The sequence below is a fragment of the Chiloscyllium plagiosum genome, unplaced genomic scaffold, assembly GCF_037043375.1.
Source record: "Chiloscyllium plagiosum isolate Xiang-an unplaced genomic scaffold, Cpla_swu_hap1 HiC_scaffold_33, whole genome shotgun sequence".
Taxonomy (NCBI): Eukaryota; Metazoa; Chordata; class Chondrichthyes; order Orectolobiformes; family Hemiscylliidae; genus Chiloscyllium; species Chiloscyllium plagiosum.
The window spans coordinates 58,762,410-58,789,267 of NW_028270171.1; positions in this window are offsets into that span (position 1 = coordinate 58,762,410).

Sequence of the window (26,858 nt, forward strand, 5' to 3'; positions counted from 1 at the left end):
GAGAAACATTAACTTTGATTTCTCTTCACAGGTACTGCCAGATCTGCTGAGCTTGCCCTCTAAGTTCTTTTTTTTTGTTTGAGTTTGATCATATTGTCCATATCTGGCAGGATACGTAGAATTAAAAGCAGACACTAATAACAAAATGTGGAGGGCTATGGGGAAAGTACAGGAGACAAAAAGGAGAGATATAGTCGTCCCAAGCTGGAAGAGACAATGGGCAGAGTTTCCCCCATTTTTGCTGTAAATAATTCTGTGTTATGTAATCAAGCCTTTGGAGAGGGGGTAGACAAGCCAGTTCAACAAAGGACACAGAGTGTTCCACCATCAATGTTATCTCATGAAACTTCAGCTGCCTCTGAAATGTCTTTTCAAGCAAAGTGGCGTTCCTGAGATTTACAGGATATTCAGAAAAATATTCTTTTTCCTTTGAATCTTAAAGAAGAAACAGATTTCGGCCGTAACACAGGTGTCACAGACACACCAACGATAATAGGAAAAAGGAAAGGACTACATTGTCCATATATAATCAAATTCAGCATGTAACCCTGTCAAGACACATGAAATATAATGATACAGAAAAAATGAAATACAAATAAAAAATTATGGAGAAGTGCAACAGATGAAGAAGCATCTGCAGAGAGAAACAAAGTTAACATATCGAATATGATGTGACACTGTTCTGAAAAAGTCATATTGGAATCAAAGGTTAATTCTGTGTATCTCTGTTCAGAGAGTGCCAGACCTGCTGAGTTTCCCTCCATCGAATTTTTTCTTTCGGAACAGTGACAAATTGACTGATCTGAACGATACAAACAAAGCTCCTAATCAGTTGAATCTCGAGTAATTTGCAACCAAAAGAGAAAATGCTGGAAAATCTCAGCAGGTGTGGCAGCATCTGTAAGGAGAGAAAAGAGCTGACGTTTCGAGTCAATCTGCCTCTGTGCAGAGAAATCAGAATTAAAGTTTCTAGTTCAGTGGCCTGAACGGATGGTAGCCCTGAAAATGTTGATTTATATACAGAAGAGGCTGAATAGCTGTTAATGGAGACTGTTAGTAGCTTAAAATAGGCGGTGAGTAATGGAAGGCTAAGTGAGTACTAGTCCTGGTGGTATGGGTAGGGGGCATTGAGGAGTTCAGTCCCTAAAACTATTGAATACTATTTTGAGTCGGAAGGACTGCAAGGTCTCGCACGGAAAATGAGGTGTTGTTCTTCCAGCTTGCGTTGAAATGTCCTGGAACACTGCAGCAAGCCTGACACTGAGATATTGGCCAGGCAACAGGATGGGTTATTAAACTGGCAGGCAACTGGAAACTCAGGGTCTTTTGCATAGCTACAGCTTGGATCTACTGTGAAGTGTTCACCCAGTCTACCTTTAATTTCCCCAATGTAGAGCAGATCACAATGTGAGCAGTGAATGTAATAGACTGGATTGTGGGAAATGTTGATAGAATGCTGCTTCACCTGGAAGGTATGTCTGGGCCCTTGGATAGTGAGGAGGGAGGAGGTAAATGGGAAAGTGTAACACCTCCGACAGGGGAAAGTGAGGTGGACCTGTAGTGGGGGGTGGAGAGTTGAGGGGAGGTGTTGGCAGTGAATAACGAGCGGACCATGGTGTCCTGGAGGAAATTGTCACTTCAGAAAGCGGAAAAGGGAGAGGAGGCAAATATGTCTCTGGTGGTAGCATCTCGCTGGAGGTGGAGGAATGCAGACTGATGACCTTCTGCATGTGAATGCTAGCGGGATGGTAGGTAAGGACAGGGAGAATTCTAATACTGTTGCAGGAGGGAGGAGAGAGGGTGAGGGTAGAAGTGCAGGAGGTGGGTCAGAACTGGTTGAGGGCCCTGTCGACAAAAGCGCTGGGGAATTCTCGGTTGAGGACGAAGGTGGACATTTCAGAGGCCACATTTTTGAAGTTGACATCATCAGAAGCAATGCGGTTGAGAGGGAGGAACTGGGGAAATGGAATGGAGTCTTTGCGGGAAACAGGGTGTGAGGGTGTATACTCCAGGTAGCTGTGGGAGTCGGTGGTTTAATAGTGGATGTCAGTACCCGCCTATCCCCAGGAATAGAAGCAGAGATGTCGAGGAAAGAAAGGGAGGAGTCAGAGATAGACCAGGTGAAAATGAGGGAGGAGTGCAAATTGGAAACGATGAACTTTTCCAATTCTGGACAAGAGAGAGGCGCAACAGCTAAGATATCACCTACGTATCGGAGAAACAGTTGTGGGTGGGGGCTGGAACGAACTGGAACAAGGAATGGTCTACATACCCCATAAAAGAACAGGTATAACTTGGGCCCACGTGTATATCCATGCACACCCTCTGTATGGCAGGAGCGGGCTGAAGCAATGGGTCTGCCCAGGCAGTTCTGTTTGTGGATTTTCAGGAGGACATAAAAGCGAGCTCTGCTATCAGAGGACCATCAGGTTCGGGACTGTTAGGTGGGGGCGAGTGGGTGGGAATCTCCATATGAAATGTTGCCAGATTTAGTTAATAAAATGGCCTGATGTGCCATGGCAGGTTTGTGGAGCAGCAGGTGATGTGTGGAGGTATCTGAGAGCTGGCACTCAGCCTCTGAAATGGAGAGGTGAGTCCACCAGACTACACAGCACCATCCTTATCGGCACAAGCTGAATAACATAGTCAGGGTTGGATCGAAGCATACAGCGTACAGTCTGTTCAGAGAGTGATAGGTGGGATAGGGTGAGGGGGATGCAGAGAATTTAAAACAACCAGTGTCACATTGAAAGTTCTCAAAGAACAGATTGAATCAAAGTAAACGCCAGAGGAATGGGTCCAGGTGGAGGGATAGTGTTGGAGCTGGGCGAAGGGTCTGTGGAGTGGTGAGTGGACTCTTGTCCAAACAAATGGACACCGAGGAGAAGACGGTGGAAGAGGAGTTCAACATTATGTCGTTCCTGAAATTCATTAAAGTGGGGACACAGAGGGATAAAGCTGAGACCTTTGCTGAGTACAGAACATTCAGCATGAGAGCGTGGAAGTTTAGGAGGGATGGTGGATATACGACAGGAGGTGGCCTTGGGGGAGGGGATGGACTTACTGCGCAGTGCATGGGTGGGATGGCAGGTTCTGGAGGCTCGTAGGCATCTCTAAGTTATTGTAGTCCTCGTATATCTGGCAAGCACAGCGAATGAGCTGGAGAATGAAGTAAAATTGGATAATGGTGCAGCCTTGAGCCAATGTGATGAGATGCTGGTGGACAGAGAAAATGTTGATCTCAGTGGCAGTGACATCGCACGATCAGTCCTCATAAAGTAACTGATTGAAAATAATCTGAATCTTTATCTTATTGTAATGCTCTGATTTCGTTGGGGTGACACTCAACCAGCAAGGTCTTACTTTTCTGAGACTTTAGACCAAACTGTGAAAACAAATGATGTTATTAATAAGTCAAATCCATCCATGGTTTTGGAAGGCACTAGCAAAGGCAGAGTTTATTTGTCATTCCCAATAGCTCTAGGGAAGTTGTTATTGTTCATTGAGGAAATTACCAGCACAGAATGTCCTCTGATTCCCGTTAACCACAGATTGCTGAGGGTTAATGATGCTACATGAGTCAAATATTACTTTGATGCAAGGGAAGTTACTCTGATCTCACCTCTAATGCCATTGGAAAATCAAGTAAAATGGTAAAGAGCAAAATGATAGAACACGGCTTATTTGAACAATGTGGTCACTGTCCTCACAACTTTTAAGGTAAAACTAATGCATGGACGCCTGATTCTGAGGAGAGGTTTGTCCTATTTGTGATGAGGCTGTTTGGTTAAGCGTTGTGACACAGAGACAGAAAAAATGTTCCACTCTGTATGTGGAAAAAAATACACCTTCTTCACGGTGCATTGGGCAGTGACAGACACACACTATTGTCTGTTCCTATTGGTCATTGATCATCTCAATCTCATCATTCACTGATGACCAATAGCAGCACAGAAGCCAGCAGTTCCCATCACCCCAGTTGGAAAGCAAAAAGGGAAAGGAATGGCCAGTGGATGTGGGAGTAACTAGGGAACTGGTGTAACTTACAGTGGGAGTGGGAGAAGAAAGATGTGAAGAGATATCATCAGTGGATGAGTATGTAGCAGCAGAAGGGGTAATGCAAAGGAAGTAGGAGTGTAAAAAAGAGTAGAAAGGCGGAGGAAGAATGGCTAATGAAGTTTTAGTGACTTGGAAAAACTTGCTTTAGCAAAAGTGAGGTTGGGTGAAAAATATCTCTGTTCGGGAAAATTGGGATCTGGTTCCATTGACAATTAAAATTTGATGTACTTCATATTCTAGCACTTGATTCTTGTTCAGATTGCACTTTCACTCTGTATTTCTGTATTTCCATCAAATGCAGATGACATGTTTTGTTTCCCTTGGTATGGTGCCTCAACATTTTTGAATTTTTTAACAGTGTGTATTTGCTTCCAATTCAAGGTAGACATGAGAATATGATTTGATCTCCTGCAGTTTGTCCATAACGTAGAATTTAATTGAGTATTTATCCTCATCAATTTCACTGATTCAAGCAATGAGTCAGTGTCCATCCTACAGATGAAAAATGTCTTCAGTTCTGAATATTGTTACGAAGAACAGCACCACACAAAAGGCTAATGTTCCAATGCAAGGTACCAAACCCTAGTTCATCCTAAATTAGGTACAAGATTTATGAATAAGACATGCTGAGGGGCAGAGTGTAAAAGGTGAATTCAACTCTGTGTCGAAAATGCTATTTGCAGCTCCCACACCATAGGTGTTAACTACATCGCTTTGTAAATTCCCCAAAATAAGAATAGCAAGGGACTGGACTTCTTAATTCCTCCTCCGTGAATAACATCTGGAGAACAGGAAGGAAATCAAGTTTGTTTGCGACATTCATAAATGATGATAGTGAGAATGTGGAAGATGGACAGCAGTGGAATGATAACTTCTGTTGGGGATGACACAAAGATTAACTGGGTGGTTCACAGTGAGGAGGAAAGGGTTAGCCTCAGGACGATATAAACAGATGATTTCTATATCCCCAGATTAATAGCCGAAAAACGGTTTAACACTGATAAATGTGAGGTGATGCACATCTGAATTAACAACACAAGTGAGTGCTCAAACTGTGAAGTACGAGGGCTAAACTTGCTCATTTTTTCATTGCAGCAGGGAGGGTTGAGGAGGAAACCTGGTACAGGTGTACAAGAGCACAAGGGGAATGGAGAGGATGAACAGACAGCAGCTGTTTCCCTGACTCCAACGGTCAAAAACAAAGGGATACATGATTGAAGTGAAAGGCAGGGGATTGAGAGAGGAGTTGTGAGTCTGTTTTGCACTGAGAGGGTGGCACAGACATTGAATATAAAATTCCTACAATGTTGAAATAGGCTCTTCTGCCCAACAAATCCACACTGACCCTCCAAAGAATAACCCACACAAACACGTTCCTCCACATTTACCCGTGACTAATGCACCTCACCTGCACATCCCTGAACACGATGGGCAATTAAGCATGGCCAATTCACCTAACCTGCACATCTTTGGATTATGGAAGGAAACCGGAGTACCTTGAGGAAACCACGCAGACATCGGTAGAATGTGCAAAATCCATACAGGCAGTCACCAAGGCTGGAATCAATCCTGGATCCCCGCGCTCTAAGGCAGGAGTTCTAACCACTGAGCCACCGTTCTGCCCCTGGTGACATGAGGCTGGAGTGCATTCCCTCGGCGGGTGATTGAGCAGATAATATCACAAACTTTCAAAAAAGCCTTTGGATATGCAATTGGTGGTGCAGGCTTGCATTTTCATTCAATGATTCTATGTGGTGGCAGCCATGAACATTGATATATTCTGAAGCAATAGCTAATGGCTGTTCCTGGTTTGTTCCATTGACTGTCTCAGTAAGTGAGCCTCCAGTGAAGTGTTGTTGTTATCTCTCACTTTCAATTTAGGTGTTTCAGTTTCCTTACGTTGGTAATATGATTTCCTGTATCGATGACGTCATTTCCGGCCTTTTTTCTCAGAGAATGGTACATGGAGTCAAAATTGATGTGTTTGTTGATGGAGTTCCGGAATGCCATGTTTCTAGGAATTCTTGTGGCCTGTCCTAGGATGGATATGCAGACCTAGTCAAAGTGGCGTACTTCCTCATCAGTACGCAAGAAATATGAGTTGGGGTCATGTATTTTGTGGCGAGTTGATATTCACATATCCTGGTGCCTAGTTTTCTACTTGTTTTTCCGTTGTAGTGTTTGTTACAGTTCTTGCAAGGCTTATAGTTCCTGGAGCAGAACAGACAAAGATATGAGTTTACTGCGGTGATCAAAAGTATGAATAAACTGTCAGAGTGAAAAATACTACTCTATTAGTTGGCATTATAGCGTCAAAGAATTCTAATTTCAAGGTTGTCAGTAAAAGAGCGAGTAGTGAAATAAGGAAAAGTGTCTTTATTTAGAAAGTTGTTACGAATTGGAATTGACTGGCTGGGAAAGTTGTGAATGAAGATTCAAAAGAGAACTGGATATATATTTGGAAATTATGAATTTAACAGGCAACAGAGAGAGGGCTGGCAAATGGGAGGTGCATGGGAGACATTTTTGGAGCTGATTCGTACATAATGCCAATGGCTTCCTCCTGTACTTTAACGTTTTGTACACTATCAAGTGTCAGCTGTGAATAAAAGTCGGTATCCAATTACTTTACAGTGTAAATGCTTACACATATCTGATTATTGTGTGCAGCATAAGCATTTAAAATGCAAGTATTGCAAGGTGAGCTTCATTATGAAGTCTAATTATTACTCAGAACATGAAACTTTACATGTTGTATTCCAATTACTAAAACAAATATACCATTGCTTTGGCACAAAACCCTTTAGAAAGCTCTGACTTTTCACTGGCACGATATTATGTTAGTTGTTTTTTTTTTTCACTTTTCACATTTCATGTTAAATATCATTCATTTTAAAAATTTGAAGTTTTCAAATTTTGGTTCACTAAAATTTGGTAACACAAATAATTTATTTATTTTAATATTCACAGTCCACGTTGAATTATTGACATTTTTAAATTGCTGGCAAATAGCTGAAGATCGTACATTTCAGTGAAAAATTAAACTGATTGATTATATATAAATGTATAATTACGCTATTTCTATTTGTATGTTCAATCTTCTGCTCACTCCAAATATGTAATCATTCAGAAGCCACTCACTTTAAAAATATTGGTGTGGCAAAACATTGCTTTGAATCCTGACATTGAATATCTAATTCTAATCACCACAAGAGTTATATTCTTTCTTCGATAAAATAAAATGTACATGCTTTATTTCTGTGTTAGAAAATCTTGACAGGAGTTTATATTTTAGTTCCATGAATATAGAACCAACATAATTGATTTAAGAGATTATAGTTCAGTTGAATGATTGTGTTCACATCTTATTGTTGTCCAATTCCTGAAATATAGCAAACATCCGATTATTGCTCGGGTCAGTAAACTCAAAACCTTGCAATGAGCTATGCTGAAAATTGCTTCCAATTTATCTGAAATCATTTACAGTGTTATTGGACCTCACAGCTGCCTGTAATACAGAGAGACTCAGTGGCCTGTTCCAAAATCGTTGCATTGGGTTTCTAAGCTGGTTCAGGGCAGTCAGTCAAAATTTACTTCAAAACAAATAATTTGGAATCCTCCTTGGACAGTGGTGAACCCGCTTACAGATTATCACTGGTCTCAGTGTAGGTACAAATATTGTCCAGGTTAAATACTAATGGCTGACCAGCAACCTGGTTTTGAAATTCATCTTCAGTCAGAGCTTGGCCCAGAGAGCAGACGTGTTGACATGGAGAGCCAGAATCACACCATACAAGTTACCTATGGTGATGCAACTTGAATTGCCAACCAGACTCCAAACATCTGCACCCCGGACCACACATGGGTGAAGACGTTAACAAATTGACAATCTATTGCAGTACCTTGTGCCTCACAAAGAAACCTCTAAAGCCATATCCAATAAATGTCACCTTCACATTCTCCAGTATCAAAATAAAATTGTACATCTCTATGAATGGTCAGAGATTACTATATGGGTCACACAGTAGAATTTATGTGAAGTAACCAGCAGCAAACGGCAATCCAAAAATCACATTAATAACTGAATTTGGCGGAATCTGTCTGGTCTCAGTAACCAGACATATTATACTGGCTTTCAGGTGACTGTGACAATGCACACCATAACTGGAGGTTTTGGCCTTACACTCCTCCGAAGCTTCCTGATCTCTCACACACATCACTCCCTCACACATTCAACAATTGATGAGAATCCACAAGCTGGGTGAAACTGGAAACATAGATCAGTGCAGCACTGTACAGGCCTTACAGCTCTTGACGTTCTGTCGACCTTTTATCCTACTCTAAGATCAGACTAATCTACATACCTTTCATTATACGATCATTCATGTGCCTATCCAATTAAATATCCCTAATATAGCTGATTATACTACAACTGCTGCTGTTCATTGCACACACCCACCACTGTCTGTGTAAAGAACCTACCTCTGACATCTCCCCTAAACCTTCCTCCAATTACTTTAAAATCATAACCTCTCGAGATAGCCATTTCCACCCTGGGAGAAAGTCTCTGGCTATCCACTCTATCTGTGCCTCTCATCATCGTGTACACCGCTGTCAAGTCACGTTCCATTCTTCTTCGTTACAATGAGGAAAACGCCCCAGCTCCCTCAAATTTTCTTTGCAGGGCATGCACTCCAGTCCAGGCAGCATCTTGATAAATTTCCTCAGCACGGTCATCAAATCTTCCACATCTTTCCTATAGCGAGGCAACCAGAACTGATCACAATATTCTAAGTGTGGTCTCACCAGGGCTCCATATAGCTGGAGCATAACCTTCCAGCTCTTAAACTCAATCCCTCGGCGAGTGACATATCAAACACTTTCTTAGCAACCTTATAAACCTGGGTAGAAACTTTGTGGGAGCTATGCCATGGCCCATATGATCCCCGTTCCTCCACAATGTAAGAATCCTGCCGCTAACCCTGTATTCTGCATTCAAATTCGACCTTCCAAAATTAATCGCATCCCACTTTTCCATATTGAACACTATCTGCATCCAGTTAATGTCCTGCTGCAAACTACAACAGCCCTCTACACTATCCACAATTCTACGAACCGGTGTTACATCATCAAACTTACTACCCTATCCTTCCACTTCGTCATCCAAGTCATTTATCAAATTCACAAACAGCAGAGGTCCCAGAACTGATTCTTGCAGAACACCACTGGTCACCTAGTTCCACACTGAATACTTCCCATTTACCACCACCCCCTGTCTTCTATGGGCTAGCCAATTCTGTATCCTGACAGATAGGTCACCCTGTATGCCATGCCTCCTTACTTTTGAATGAAACTACCTCGGGGAAGCTGATCAAACACCTTGTTAAAATCCATGAACTCCGCATTCGCTGCTCTACCTTCTTCAGTGTGCTTAATCCCATCCTCAAAGAATCCAATAAGAGTTGTGAGGTATGACCTGCCCCTCACAAAGCCATGCTGACTATTTCTAATCAGCTATGATATTTCAGAATCCTCTCCAATACATTGCCCAATACTGATATAAGACTAACTGCTCTGTCATTCTCAGGACAATCCCCGTTCCCTTGCCTGAACATGGGAGTAACATTTGCCACCCTCCAATCAACCGACGCTACTCAAATGGAGCGTGAAGACGCAAAGACCATCGCCAAAAGCACATAAATCTCTTCCCTCTCTTCCTGTAGTAACTTAGTGCGTTTCCCGTCTGGCCGAGGGATTTATCTATCCTTATGTTTGTACTTCAATCAGTGTATATTTCACCTCAACTTGTTTACTCCCTGTCCAACCAACTGATTGGCTGCTTTCCATTTCAGGGCTCAGTACAGTGCTGCCTTCCAGAGTAAGTATGGTTCCCAATATCCTATGTATTATGGAATGGAAAACATGGGAAGGCATGAATGCCTTTCTCGTGAAGGGCAGATGCCAAAACTTTGACTCTGCTGTTACTCAGATGCCGCCTGAATGGCTGTGCTTTGCCAGCGCCACACTTTTCGACTCTGATCACCAGGATCTGCAGTCCTCACGTTCTCCATTACTAAGGGCTGTCCCCTCTGCACACTGAGCAGGCAATTAATCAGCAGAAACCCGTTGTATTTCGAGCTGACTGTTCAGTTCTGGAAAGCTGCATTTGATGAACACTTTTACTAAAAACGAAATTACAATTCAACAAATATTCATTCAGTCCCAGAGTTACAGTTTTAGTTCATGAATTGGACAGCTTGATAACGAGCAGTAAATGACTGAAGAACTCCTAAGTACAGAGTATTCCAGGTGATATATTCCAGGCTGGATGTGCTTTACTTTAATGCTGCTAATATTATCAGACAGACAGATATGTCAAGGAAACGATGTGACATGTGGAAGTGTGACATTTTTGCCATTATAAAGATGTGCTTGAGGGAGGTCGTGACTGACAACTCAATATTCTGTGGTACCAGAACTATAGTCAGGACAGGAGAGAGTGTAAAAGAGGAGGTGGTGTTGCCTTATTAATTATGGAGTCAGTTACTGGCGTAAGAAGGGGCAATACCTTGAAAGAATCTTTTAATGAGGCTTGGTGGTTAAAGCTCAGTCTCAAAACCATGACAGAAACACTGCTTGAGATATATTGTAGACCACCAGATAAAGGAAAGTTCGGGAGCAGGCATATAACCAAGTTACTGAGATGTGTAAAAACAATAATACGTTCATTATATTCACGCATTTCAATTCCAAACATTCATTAGGGCAGTGATAACTTTTTAAGAGGGGGGGCAGGTGCTTTGAAATTTATTCCAGAGAGCTTCTTATATCAACATAGAGCAGATATAACAATGGGCAGTGCAGTGCTGGGCCTCACGTGGGGTACGAATCCAGTCAGCTGTTCCAGGCAGAAGTGGGAGAGCATTATAGGACCAGTGACCGTGACATCACACATTTTGACTTTGCAGAGGAAGAGACCCGAAAAATATTTGAAACATAAAAGCTTTTTTGATTGGGTAGACGGATTTTATGAAAGTAAAAGACAGGATCTGGGCAAAGTTGCTTCTGGGTGAAATTGTAGCAGAACAAGGGGGGCGGGGGTTGCGGGATCATTTGACTAAAATTGAATTGATGACAGTGTCGGCCCACCATATTACACCGAAGATAAAATTTAGGAAAACAACCCAGAGAACCTCAGATGTCGACACAAATTCCGAACAGGATGAAAAAGGAAAGAGAAGCTTAAACAGGTTCCAAGTGAGCGGGCCAATGAAGGTCCTAAAAGAATATAGAAAGTATAGGGCTAAACTTAGAAAGTCAGGGGAAGAGCAGGAGGAGGGGTGATAAAACATTAGCGGGTAAGATTAGCAAGAATCCAAATTCATTTTTTTGGTTTATTCAGGGGAAGACGATAATATGGGAAATAATGTGAGTGTTAGGTACTAAGGGGACAGCCTGTCCACAGAGAGAGAGAATATGTTAAATACATTCTACGAATCGATCTTGAGTTTGGAGAAGCAGTTTCTGGATTCAGGGAGAGTGACCGTTTGACACGTGAACAAATTGACACAGGAGCTAAGGAAGAATTGGAAGTTTATGAAAGATAGAGTGGGCAAATCACCAGATTAAAGACCAGCAAGTCTCACATCAGTGAGAGGGAAACAATTGTAGAAAATTCGGACGGCTGTTGAGGCTAGATCATTAAATATCTTCAAGTCTGAGACAGAAAGATTTTTATAAAAGTGTTACGGGAAATCGCAGGAAAGTGGAATGGGGGATTAACAAAATAAATATAACCTAATCGAAGGAAAAGCAGACTCAGTGAGAGAATAGACATGTTGTTGCTCCTGTGTCGAATGGTGTTCTTTTCCAATAGCCCTGTATTCACAAGAACATCAACCTCTCTCACTATGGAGTGAGAAAACGTTTGGAAAACAATCGAAGGATTAAAGAAATTCAGAAACGCGATACTAATAGACAGAAAGTACGAGAGGACTGCGACAGCACGGATTGCCTGTCGGGGTGAGGATTTGCATTGACACAGTCACCACTATCAGAAGGAAGACCTCAGCAAGACACCCTCCAAGGCCAAGCAGAGATCTGCACGGGGACTGGTAGTCAGTGGCCAGGTGTCAAGGAGTGCTGAAGGCCTAAACACTACATCACTGTCGTGTCTCCTTCCTTCTCTGACCAAAACTGTATGTGGAGGGGTAGAGAGACATGCCGTTGTAGCAGAGTAAGCAGTAAAGCTTTGACACGAGATGCTTCGGACAGCTCCAGCTCAGCAAAATGTACAGGAGGGAAACTGAAATACAGTCCATTCAACTTTATTGTTACAGCAGTCGAGATGGCAGTCGCACGTTCCTCTTGTGGGATGTGGGAGCTCACGGAGATTTCCACCGTCCCTGATGACTACACGTGGAGACTGTGCACCCAGCTTCAGCTCCTGGGAGACCGTGTTAGGGAGCTGGAGCTGGGCGGCACGGTGGCTCAGTGGTTAGTACTGCTACCTCATAGCACCAGGGACCAGGGTTCAATCCTGGCTTGGGCAAATGTCTGTGTGGAGTTTGCACATTCTGCCCGTGTCTGCATGGGATTCCTCTGAGTGATGCGGTTTCCTCCCACAATTCAAAGATGTGCAGGTTAGGTGCATTGGTCATGCTAAATTGCCCGTAGTGTAGGGGGGTGGGTCTGGATGAGCTGCTCGTCGGTGCGGACTTGTTAGCCGAAGGGCCTATTTACACACTGTAGGTAATCTAATTTAGGATGTACTCAGGGTCATCCGAGATACTGAGAACTTCTTAGATAAGTGGTTTAGTGTGGTGGCCACACCCAACACCCGCCCCTAGTTATGTTTCTTTACTGACTGTAATATTCCAGTCCAACGTTCATCGCCCTCAGTTTATTAGCTTTACCTGTCAGTCTTGTTGTATTTAAATAAGCACAATTTAATCCAACAGGCATTCCTTGCTTCCTGCCATGTTCCAGGCAGAGAGTAGCTGTGCGACCACCAGGAATGGCAAAGGGAATAGGCAGAGAGTGCAGAAATCCCCTGTGGCCATTCCTCTCGATAACAAGTAGACCATATTGGATTGTTGGGGGCGATGTCCGTTCAGGGGAAAGCAGCAGTAGCCAGTTTGGTTGGTACTACCACTGGCTCTGGGGCACAGCGGGAAAGGGTAAAGGTAAACAGGATGTTAAAGATACGAGGGTCGATTGTTAGTGGGACAGATCGGAGATTCTGTGGCCACAAACAGGAATCCAGGATGGTGAGTTACCTCCCAGGTGCTGGGGTCCAGGATGTCTCCAAGTGGCTGCGGAACATTCTCAATGGGGTTAGGTGTGCAGCCAGAAATCATTATGCACGTTGGCACAAATAATATCCGTAGAAATGGGGACGAGGTCCTGCAGCGTGATTACAGAGTGCTAGGAGAAACATTTAAAAAGAAAACCTTGACAGTGGTAACCTCCTGAGAGGGACATTACCGTTCGAGACATGCACTGTTAGGGACACTGGTATGTTGGCGGCCAGTTTTGCTCGTGTTACGAGGGTGGGTTTAAACTAGATTGGCAGGGGGTAGTATCCTCAAGAGCATGGAGGCAAGTGCAAGACTGGAAGGAGATACAGTAATCAGAAATAGTAAGATTAGGCTGGACAACGACAGAGATAAATGTCTTTTGGATGAAATTGCATCTGTTTGAATGCCAAGAAGGCCTACAGGTAAGGACGATGAATTCAGGGCGTGGATAGGTAGGTGGGACTGGTATCTTATAGCTATTACACAAACATGGCTAAGTGATGGATAGGACTGACAGCTTAATGTGCCAGGGTACAGGTGCTTTAGGTGAGACAGAGATGGTGGAAGGAGGGGAGGGAGTTGCATTTCTGATTAAGAGGAGTGCCACAGCAGTAATCAGAGATAAAACAACTGATGGATCACCCAGTGAGGCTTTGTGGGTGGAGTTAAGAAATAGAAAGGGGTTGGTGAGGTGATTGAGGATGTACTATAGGCCCCCAAATAGTCAACAGGAATGAAAGTAACAAATATGCAGTGAGAGAGGGGAGACCTGCAGGAGTAATAGAGTTATCATAATAGGGGATTTTATATTTTCTAATACAGACTGGAACGGCCAGAGTGTTAAGGGATTTGATGAGATAGAATCTGATAAACGCTTCAGGAAAGTTTCCTCAAGCCGTATACAGAGTGTCCTACTCGGGAAGGGGCAAACCTCAAAAGTTTCTTAGGAAATAGGGCAGGGCAGGTGACTGAGTTAACAGTGGGGGAGCACTTTGGGACCAGTAACCATAGTTCTATTAATTTTCAAATAGTTTTGGAGAGGGACAAAACTGGTACTCAGGTTCATGTTCGAACTTGGGGCGTGGCTCAGGTCCAGGCAGCTGGGATCAAGGGAATCCCTGGAGGTATATAAGAGATACAGGAATTTACTGAAGAAGGAAATCAGTAGGGTGAAAATGGGGCAAGAAAGAGCGTTGGCTGAGAAGATGAGGATGAATCCAAAAAGGTGCTTTAAATATATTAAAAGAAAAATCAATAACTGGATAGAAAATAGGACCCATCGAAGACCAATGTGGACAAGTATGTGTGGAACTATAAGAAATGGGTGAAGTCCTCAACGAATATTTCTACTCTGTATTTCCCATGGGGAAAGACATGTTGACTTGAGAACTTGAGGAAGTCAGTGGTGATATCTTAGGGACAATCCATATCAAAGTAGAGGAGATTTTGGACGTACTAGAATGTTTGAAAGTGGATAAACCTCACGGTCCTTACCCGATATATGCAAGAATACCTCAAGGGGCTCCAGAAGAATTTGCAGGGACCCTGGCTTATAATGTTTATCATCAGTAACCACAGGTAATGTCCCGGAAGACTGGAGGATAGCAAATGTTGTGCCCTTATTCAAGAAGAACTGAACAAAAACAAGCCTTGGAACTATAGACCAGTAGGTTGAACATCCGTGGTGGGTACGTTACTTGAGAAGGTTCTGAGGGATAAGATTTATATGCATTTAGAAAGACAGGCTTTGATTAGGAATAGTAAGTGTGGCTTTGTGCAAGGAAGTGTGTGCCTGACAATTCTCTTAATGTAATTGGATGATGTGACCAGGAAGATTGATTTTGGTGGGACAGTAGACTTCAAAACATGTGTTTTTGGTTAAGCACAGCAGGTCAGGCAGTATTCGAGGGGCAGGAGAATCTATGTTTTGTACATAAGCCCTCCATCAGGAACGTCCAAAACATCGATTCTCCTATTCCTCTGATGCTGCCTGACCTGCCGTGTTTATCCAGTGCTACACGTTTTGACACTGATCTCCAGCATCTGCCGTTCTCACTTTCTCCAAGGGCAGGAGATTTAGTCGATATGTTTTTCAGGTACAGCAGAACAGAATGAGGCTTTTCATCCCCTGGATCCTGATATACAATTACAGGAAGAGGTCAATAAGCCCCTCGGGCCTATAAAACTGTAAGCAGATCATGCAGCACCAGTATCCACTTGCACAGCAACAGGATCAATCTATTCAGCTACTTGAAGTCAGTAACACACGAAATGGAAGAGGCCACAAAGCGACTGGACTAAGAGGTATACTGGAATAAAACCTGGCTACATAACCCTCAGACCTGCCCTTCCATTCAGTAAGTCAGTGCTGATTTGCACTCGGCCGCAAATTCTCTTTAATGCCCAATTCTTTGTAGCCCTCGACTCTCTGACTGGTCAAAACCCATTGAAACCCACTAGCTCCCCCCAAACATTTCAGCGATGTCGCCTCCCCTAACTGTGTGGTCCCAACCATCACTACTCCCTGAGAGAAGGAAACACTCCCCACACATATGCCTTGGCCAATTGATATGGATAAAAAATATGAACACAGCGTAAAGTGACTGGCCCTGATATCAAGACAGGATTTGATTGAGCAAGATGTCAAGGAGACGGAACAAAATTGAACTTGATGGCAATCAGTTGTAAACTCCCCACTGGTTGAATCATTCAGAACACAATGGGGCTGGTGGACATCAATCCTCCCAGTCTCTGGATATCTCTGTGGGCAATCCTCAGGGGAGCTTCTTTGGCACTAACATCTTCACCTGCGTTATCAATGTCTTTCCCTCTGTCATACGATCAGGGATGGGGATGAAGATTATACAACGTTCAGAACAATGAGTCGCCTCCTAAGGTAACAAATCTGGACAACATTCAAGCTTGTGCTGTTAATGTATAGGTAACATTATTCAAAAGTACTGCTGGCCACGAAACATTTCCACGGTTAAAAGAAAGAGGAACCCCTTCAGCAACGCTAGCTGGTTTCACAGTAATATAAGAAAGCCACACAGCCCATCAGATCTATTGGATAACAAGACGCACAATGCGTTCACTCACTCCTGCCTATAACGCAAGAAGACAATTTAAAATAAAAGCATGCGTTGGAATACAAAATACATACGCAGGAAGCTGGAAGAACATAATAAGCAAGGCAGCATCAAGACTTTGAGAAGTGAACGCCTTGGATATAACCCTTCGTCAGGGCTGTGGATGGGAGTAATGGGGGCTATAGATAAAGTGGCGGGTGAGGGAGGAGGAGGCAGAGTGGCAAAGTGAGATAAGTGAACACAGTCAAAGGGTATCAGCGAGTTGTTGATGGGAGGGCTGAATCCAATTGGTGGCTGGACAAAAGGTTGCTCAGAGTAATGGAAGGGAGGGAGGGCTTGGGATGGGAGTCGGGGAATTGTAAGGGAGGTTATTATAAATTGGAGAATTCAATGATGAATCCCCAGGGTGTAGCCTGCACAGGTGATAGATGAGATCTTGTTCCTCCAAATTATGGTTTGGTTCATTGTGGCAATGGAGGAGGCCAAGGATGACAATGTCAGAAAGGGATTGGGAAAGAGAATTGAAATAGGAAGTGAATGGGAGGTCTTCCATTCCACCTAACAACCCTACCTTTGAGCTCCCAACCGGATTCATCCCTCCCATTGCCCAACCAGGTTGCAACAACCACTTGTGTCCACATAGCCGTAACTCACCATCCCCCTGATCTCCCCACCCCACTCCGTTCCCTCTTTATTGGCAGCTCCCCCTACCACCCAACCCAGTTCTGAAGAACGGTTATACCTGAAATGTTGACTTTTCCAGCACATGATGCTGCCTGGCTTGCTGTGTTCTTCCAGCCTTCTGTTTGTCTCCTTTAATTCAGGAAGATAGAGTCTAGTGAGCACAATGTGCTGGTAGGCAGAAACCAAGTGTTGCCCACTGAAGTCCTTGAACCTCTGCCCTTGGGTCAGGAGGAATACATAGAGACCCTCGAGACACTGACACATGAACAGAAGAGGATATTCAGTCCCTCTAAACTGTTAGACTGAAATACGAGAATGTCATTGTTTCTGCAACACAACAAATCTATGAGGCACAAACTGCACAGACAGACTGCTCCATGTTGCTCCTCCTGGCTCCATTGCTAATGGTACACACGTGCTCTGTTAACGTGGTTTGCTGATCATGAGGAGGGAAAGTGATTGGTTTGTGCCAAGTCCCAAGGAGGCATCTTCCATCTCCGACATGTTATGAACTAGGCTAGACTATTCAAAACACTTTTAAGCAGGCAGTCCAGAGCATACCTTTGCAACTTGTTTCGGTAAGTGTATAATGAAAATTAACCGGAGTAATTTCGCTGGGGTGACTAGTAGATTTTATAACAGACAAAAACTTTATTCATAAAATTACACAATGAAACACAAAGAACAGAATAAGGAATCACGACAGAATTCAACCTATTCAGCTAGACATAATTATGCTGTTCCGAATATAAACAACTGTCCCAATAAGCAAACTCCCAATAAAAACCAGTATAAATGGAACACATACTTCCAGGTTGAAGTTGAAGGTCAGAAAAGAGACAGAGTTTCCACACAGCCCCCAGTTGAACTTCCCAGTTCAAGACTCAACTGAAAACTGCTCAGCTCAGCGGGTTCAGCTAAAATAGCTCTCCACTTTCCGTTCATTATAATGGTCACTTATAAAGCATGACCACTTTGCCCTGAAGTCTCATCTGTTTCCATATGAACAAAAGGCCTCTGAAAATCCTTTTCATCTCTGTACCAAACCAGACTGATCGGAGCTTGGCCCGTTTTATTATGCCTCTGAAAAAAACCAAGGACAGATTCTCCTTGAGCTGATGAACAGCTTTTAGACAAAAAAGGGACTTGCTTTGTGACATGTCTCCCCCGCCCCCCCCCCCCCCCTTAAAAAAGAACCATCAATGTTAAAATGTGGCTCCATTTTTAACCCTTCAAACCCAGTTAGTAGTCTCGAAACTGACAGATACACTATATTAATTGTAAACATTCAAACATGCACAAACCCATGCAAATTCAGGCCGCAGCATCCCCGCCACCGAACAGCTCCGTATCTCATTCGAGTCTGAATAACTCATCAGCTTTCACGTTTTCACCACCTGCCACATGCACAATGGTCCGATTTAATGGCTGCAACAACAAGCTCCATCTACACAGTCTGGCATTTTTGTCTTTATTTTTTTCCACAAATGTCAATGTGTTGTGATCAGTGTATGCGATTGTCTCAGATGCATTGCTGGTAATAGAAACACAGTTATGCTGTAATTCCAACACCAAGTTTAAAGTCTTTTTATCCACCATTGAACATTTCTGTTGATGAACGTTCGACTTCCCAGAAAAATACCCGATGGGTCTTTCTATTCCCTCATCATCCTTCTGCAGGAACACCGGATCGACACCCACATCACTGGCATTGATAGCCACCTTGAAAGTCTTCGTATAATCTAGTGTAGCTAATACTGAGGGCAGTGTTCACACAGTTTTTAGGCTGTAAAATGCCTCTTGACTGTCCTCTGTCCACTAAGAGTTCTTGCCCTTGACAATTCGGTGAGTGGAGCAGCCGCACTGTTTAAAGTTTGGCACAAACTTTCGGTAAAATCCAGTCAATCCCAGGAACCGTAGTATTGCATATTTCTTTTTGTCGACGGTGTGGAACATTCCCGAGCACTTTTGTTTTTGTTTCTCATGGGGCCATTGGTCCATGTCCAATAATGTGACCCAGAAATGTGACTTAGGCTTTCTCCAATTCACTTTCAGCTAGGTTTACCAACAAGGCTGCCTTCTGAAGTCAATCAAACAAGTCTGCTAAATGCTGTAAATGTTCCTTTCATGAGTGACTAAAAACCACCAGGTCATCGATGTGTGTCACATAGTTGGGTAATCCGGCAATGACCTTATTATCAGTCTCTGAAATGTGACTGGATCATTTTACATACCAAATGCGTCAACTTGAACTGATATAGTCCAATTAGCGTTATGAAAGCCGAAATTGTCTTTGCTCTCTCTGACAGAGGTCCTTGCCAGTAGCCTCTGAGCAAGTCCAACTTAGAAATGTAATTAGCTTATCTCACCTTTCTGACACAGATCTTCAATCATGGAATTGGCTATGCATCAGTCTTTGTGTTGAAGTTGACTTTGTGATAGTCCACACATGTCCTCTGGGTAACATCTGGGTTTGGAACCATGGCTATACATGAGCTCCAATCACTGTAACTCACTTCGATTATGCCATCTTGGAGCGTGTGCTCTTTCGCCTTCTCAATATGTGCCAACTTTAGAGGGTAATGCCTTTAAGGATGTTGCTTAATCGAAACAACATCTCCTGTGTCTTCATCATGCACAATTATGTTCGTACTTCCGAGTTTATTTCCGCAAATCTCTCCATGATATCATAATAACTCTTTCAGGTCACTATGTTTTTCTTGTAGAAGGTAACTCAGTAATTTATCCTAATTGTGACAACTTTCTCATTGTTCAATTTGATATAGGAATGTCCAATTCAGAATCCTCTGAACTTGTTTCTTCCTTCTGTGCTGTAAGCATTAATACCTTCTCCTCTTGCTTTCTCTCCCTATCAAAATACCTGTTGAGCATATTCACTTTACACACTCTGTGAGATTTCATCCAGTCTCGAGTCCGTACCAAGTAGTTCACCTCATTCAATTTCTTCCCAATTTGATAAGGTACACTAAAACCTGCTTCTAAAGGCTCAACTGTTACTGGAAGTAACACCAATACCTTATTCCCAATTGCAAAATTGCGAATTTGTGATTTATGATCCACTTCCTGTTTCATTGTATGCTGCGTTACTTTTAAACGCTGTCTAGCCAATTTAATCGTTCCCTAAAATTTGACACTTCGTCCAAATGGTTGGTCTCTGAATTCTGACTTATTAATTTCTCCTTAAACATTGGTAATGGTCCTTTTACTTCATGCCTACAAATTTATTCAAATAGTCTGAATTTAGTCGATTCATTCGTGCGTCTCCGATCACAAATAATTCAAAAAGAATTTCCTGATCGCAACTGGATTATCCTGACCATAAACCCTCAACATGGTCTTCACTGTTTGATGCCATCTCGCTCATGTTCACTGTGATTCCGAATACTACGTAGTAGATTTGAATTGCTTTATTCCAAAGTTATCCATCACCTGCTTGAATAGTTCGAATGTGAGGTTTGATATGTCTGGATCTCAATTGGTAGTCTGTACCTAGTTAAAAATAAGTATCTTTTTCTACAACTCCTTTAGCTGTGATGCTGCGTAATGGGTCTGCCTCGGGAAATCTAGTCGACACATCCATTATTGTTAATAAATACTTATTCCAACTTTTTGTTTCAGATAGGCGACCTACACAATCTATCAACATTCTTGTGAAAGGTTCCTCAAATGCTGGAATAGGTATTAAAGTTGCAGGTTTTATTACTGCCTGTGTGAAATGTTTGAGACGTCTGGCAATATTCAACTACATCTTTGTGTAGTCCAGGCCAGTGAAAATATCTTTGTATTTCAGCCTGTAATGTCCTCACCCCGAAATGATCTCCAAGTGGTAGCTCATGTGCCACTCGCAGCACCTCCTGTCTACACCCAACAGACAAAACAATTTGATGAATTTCTGTCCACGTCTTATCTGCTTCAGTGTGTGCTGATGTCCATATCCGCATTAAGACATCATTTGTTTAGTAATAACACACAGGAATACATTCATTCTCTTTCTTGCTAAATATGTTTTGATATAACTTTTGTAACTCCTCATCTTTCTGCTGTAATTCAATCAGCTTAGCAGAGCTAAAAATACGTTCATGTTTTCAAACTTGTCCTTCTCTGTTCCACTTATCTGATCAAAAAGAAACTTTCGGATAACTCTACGTCAGTTTCCTTATCTGTGCTTTTATCCTGCTTAAACCCTGTGCATCTGTGATCTTCTGGTCATGAAATCAGGGGAAATTCCTGGATAAACATTCTCCAGGTCTTCAGTTGCCTGCGTCTCCACTGGCTTTTCAACTAGAGTAGGCAGCACGCCAACCAGTGAATCAGCTATATTATTTGCAAGGACACATTTTATTCCTGGAGCTGAGAGTTAGGGGTCTAGTACTCCTACCACACATTCTCCACTCTTTTCTGGACTCTCTGGACTTTTCTGGACTTTACATAACTGAGCACTTTTTTCCTCACTATGAATTCCTGTTACCAGCACATTTTCTAGCAATAGTCTCTCAAGAGTGCATAAAGCCTCACCCTCAGCATTACAGACTGGAAAGATCCTATATCAATTAATATTGGAACCTCCTTACCAATTATTCCTGGCCTATATAAATAAATTTTACCCTTTCATGCAAGTTTTTTTTTAATGGAGATTTGGCACGTCCACTTATCATCTTGTACACTCTGAGGCAGTTGCCTACCTTCCCTTATGCTTTATGTTACGAGTCAAACAAAACGTCCAGACTTGTCTAGTTATCCTACATCAGGTTTTCTTCCAGCCCACCAACATTGTGATTTTGTGTGTCCCAGTTATTACAATTAAAACACTATAGTATTTTAATTTCTTTGTTCCCCCCCACCCAAGGTTTTCTTTATTACTGTGGTAAATTATCCTTATGATCTACGCTGTGATCTACCTTTCCCTTTGCACGTGAGGATATCTCTTTGCTCCCATTTCTGTCCCTCAGAGACCAGAACTGGTTCTGGAAGCCAAACCAAGTTCATGGACCAGTTTATAATCATCAGCCCTTTTAGTAGCTAACTTTGCTGCTTACGCTCTCTGCTCTTCCACCTGAGCTTGCATTACTTCAGGCAGTGAATTTTTGAATTCCTCCAAGCACTAAACTCTCTAAGGACATGAGAGCTTTGCTTGTATTTTAAAGCTCTTATTCATCTATCGAAATTAGTCTGTTTGATCCTTACAAACTCAGTGCAGGTTTGACCAGGATCCCTCATTAGATTCCTGAAGGGTTGCCTAAGCAGATAAAATGTTTTTTTTTTTAACCTCCTCATACTCCCCAGATACCTCCCCTGACAGGGATGTGAATACCTCACCAGTCCTACCATTAAGTTTCGTTTCGATCAACAAAACCCTCTGGCCACTGCATTTGTTTAGCCAACTTTTCTAATGATGTGAAAAGGGCATCACAATCTTCTCATCAAATTGAGGCAATGCTTGAACATACTCAAACAAATTCTCACTCGGCTTCTGACTACCAGGGCCTTGCTCATCCGCACTCTCTTCCTTACTGAGCCCACCCTCAGCCGTTATCTCCAACCTTTTACACTGATTTTCCTTTTTAAGTGTCAGTTTTTGCTATTCAAACGTTCTCTCTTTCTATCTCCCCTGTTGTCATTCTTTCTTTTTACTCTCTGTTCTGCTGCGCTCTTTTTCCCTCCCTCTTCTGCATTTTATCGAAAGTCACATGTTTCATTTTGGCCACCCATTCCTTACCTCTCAACGTTACCTCAAGATGTTTCATTTGCAACTGAATTCTTGCCATCTCTGATTCTGATAGTTTCTCCAGCAAGTTTAATTGACGAGCTACTGCTGTAATTAACTCTCCTTCCCTTACAGATGCAGTCAGTTCCAGTTCCAGCTTCTCCGTTAATTCTTGCAACTTGGTCTTATTCACTTTTCGTAAAATTTCCAAAGTCACTGCATGCACACCCAGGAAACGTTTGGCGACTGAAATAGCCATTACTATTCTAAGCTTTGTCAACCCAATCAAACTAATACCCGAAATAAAGACACTAGCATCTCCCACTCGCTGTTAAAAATCCAGCAATGAGCCCCTAGTCTGTTATGGACGAGGCTAGACCACTCAAAACATTCTTAAGCAAGCAGCCCAGAGCATAACTTTGCAGTTTGTTTTGTTAATTATCCAATGAAAATTAACTGGAGTAATTTAGCTAGGGTGACGACGAGATTTTAAATCAGACTAAAACGTAATTCACAAAATTACACAATGAAACACACAGAACAGAATGTAGAACCCCTACAGAATTCAACCTATCCAGCTAGACTTAAATATGCTATTCCAAATACACACAATAATCCAATAATCAAACTTCCTTGAGAAAACGTTATAATGGAACGCATGTTTCCAGGTTGAAGCTGAAGGGCAGAAGAGAGAAAGCGTTTCCACACAGCTCCCAGTTCAACTTCCCAGTTTAAGACTCAACTGAAAGCTGCTCAGCTCAGTTCAACTCAGCTAGGTCAGCTAAAACAGCTGACAACTCCCCGTTCATTATCCAGGTCACTTCTAAAGCATGACGACTTTGGCCTGTAGTTTCAACTGTTTATATATAAATAAAAGGCCTCTGAAAATCCCTTTCATGTCTGATCGTAGCCTGGCCCCGTTTTGTTATCACTCTGAAAAACATCAAGGACAGAGTCTACTTGAGAGAAAGTGAGGGCTGCAGATGCTGGAGATCAGAGCTGAAAATGTGTTGCTGGAAAAGCGCTGCAGGTTAGACAGCATCCAAGGAACAGGAGAATCGACGTTTCGGGCATAAGCCCTTCTTCAGGCCCTGAAGAAGGGCTTATGCCCGAAACGTCGATTCTCCTGTTCCTTGGATGCTGCCTGACCTGATGCGCTTTTCCAGCAACACATTTTCAGCTCAGAGTCTACTTGAACCAATGAACAGCTTTTAGTAAAACAGAAGGATTGGTTTGTGACAGAGAAGACAGGCTAGTGTTCCGTATGGAGGTCAGAAACTGGTGGGAATGGCTAATACTATCAGAGTGTGGCTGATGACAGATTTGTGAACAACATGACGTTCAATGCAGGGTCACACACCAATTGTACATCCAGACGGTTAGAGTTCATTCCGAACCTGGAACTCTCTCTCAACCAACATGGGGGCTCCATAGAGCTCTGTAAACTATCACAGAGTCATAGAATCCTATAGCACTGAGACAGGCCGATTAGCACAAACTGGTTCATGCTAATCAAAATGTCTGTCCATGCTAACCCCATTGCCCCGCGCTTGGTCCATATCCTTCTAAATCTTTCCTATCTATATATTTGTCCAAATGTGAAGACACATATCATGGAAGACATGTTATATCTAATGTTATCCGTGTTTTGTTTTGGAAATAATGAGTGTTGATTCATAACACTCCAGTGTAAATGCAATTACGTTTTATTCTTTTTGTGTGTTTACAGATTAAACACTCATTTCCTTCACACTCTCCTCATGGTACCATCACCGCAGGGATTAGTCTGGTGAAACTCCATCACACCGTCTCTCTGTACCAAGGAGATCATTGATTCTAAATTAAAGAAAATACTGTCTCAAGTACACTCCACAACTGCAGGATGGTGTCTTCACACTTATACTTTAATCATTTTTTAATGACCGCTCCTACTCATGTATTGTGCTGATTACTTGCTGAGTCATAGAGTCATAGAGATGCACAGCATGGAAATAGATCCTTCCGTTCGACCCGCCATGCCGACCAGATATCCCAACCCAATCTGGTCCCACCTGCCAGTATACGACTGTTCTGTATGAATACTATTAGTGCCTCATGATCAAGGACATTCAGCTTCTTTTCACTCAGAGCACTTCCCATCATCTCGCCTTCTCATAAATACAAAATGAGAAAGATGGCATTTTTGGCCAATCATTTATTTGCCTTATGAAGCAAAGTCACACCAACAACAACATCACTGTTGCCATTGCAGTTGATTGGAGATACTGAGGAGGCGATGATCTAGCTGTATTATCTCCGAATATTAATCCAGGGAGTCAGGTAATGACCCAGACACCGGATCCGAATCCCACAATGGCAAATGTTGGAAATTGAATTCAATAAAATATCAGGAATTCAGAATCAAATGAAACAATGAAACCATTGTTGATTGTCCTACCTGGCACCCTCATGCCCTTCAGGAAAGGAAATCTACCATCTTCAGCTGGTCGGGCTTACATGTAACTCCAGATCCACAGCAATGTGGTTAACTCTCAGTTGCAGTTTAAAATACCTCAGCCAGCCACTCAGTTATATCAGGCACTTCAAAACCTCAAAGAAAAGAAACCGCATGGACCTCAGCACTGACTACTTACATCCCACAGACTGCAGTGGGTCAGGAAGGCAGCTCACCAAACCCTTCTCAAGGACAATGAGGAACGGGAATTAAATACTGGCCCAGCATCCCATTAATGAATAAAGGAAGATGATCCCACACAGGGAAGAGGGAAAAACAGACATAAATAACTTTAAACAGGGACTTTAACATATACCTTACATGATGATGAATATCAGTAATATGGGAACAGGAGAAACATAAGCAAGGTTTAATTTCATTTTTTATTTCCATCCCAGCTGATCATCAACAATTACTTTGTTCGCTTTTTTTCTCTCTATCTCTCTCTTTCTCCATCTATTCAACTCAGTCCTTCTTCCCTTCATAACAGATGTTGGGTGTCACTAACATCAATCACGCTATTTCCCAACTGTGTTCAGTTCTGATGCATGGTAATTAGAATCGAATTGCCAATTCTATTTTTCTCTCGACCCGAGGGGGCTGCCAAATCTGCTCAGTTTGTCTGGCACTTCCTCGTTCTTTATTGTTTCTGATCTGTTGCATCAGTCTTTGCTTTATTTAACCTTTAATTTTGTTTTTACTTGGAATTTTATTTATTTAAATTCGGTATTGTGAACAGTCTCGTTCTCAGATGTTTGTGAGTGAGGGGGTGTGGGCTGTTCTGAAATTTGTGGGTAATCTTTGGAATTTGCATTTGAAACTGAAGACAATAGTTTCCGTCTTTGTCAAATATAGATCATAGAAATAGCAAAGAAGTTCGCCATGGTTGAAGAGATTAATAAATGGATAGAGATGAAGAAACTTGCCAGGAACGCTAACAATAGTAACCCGCCTGGATAATCATCAGTGCACCATATATCCGAAATGTTAATGTTGACGAAGACCAGGAAAAATAGAAAAGTCCCTCGCATAAACTCCTGTCCATTGTTGTAGCATTCCAGTCTAATGTTCTCAGATTCTTAAATCTCAATTTTCTGTCTTTGCAGCTGCTGATCCCTTTGAGTGTTGGAGTTGATGCATCTGCTGCTACAATGGCATAAAACATTGCAAGAGGCATCTTACTAATAGGAGACGGAAAACATCCAGTGACACAACCACGATCCATGGAGACTGGCATCAATCGCAGCCACTGAACAAACAGTTCCATTTAACCCCTTTCAGTATGGTGCCATCAGTTCACAAAAACTACTGGACTGGATTGAATGTTGGCACCGTTGGCTATTGTTTACATCTTCCATCAGCCATTGCTCTCGTGAAGTTAGTAATGAAAGAGAATGATGCATGTTTTCTTATCGCAGGCGAGGTGATTCTGCTACTTTGTCCGTTTGCAATACTGTAACCGGCTGAACCTCCCACCACCACACCCTCAAAAACTACAATCTACATGC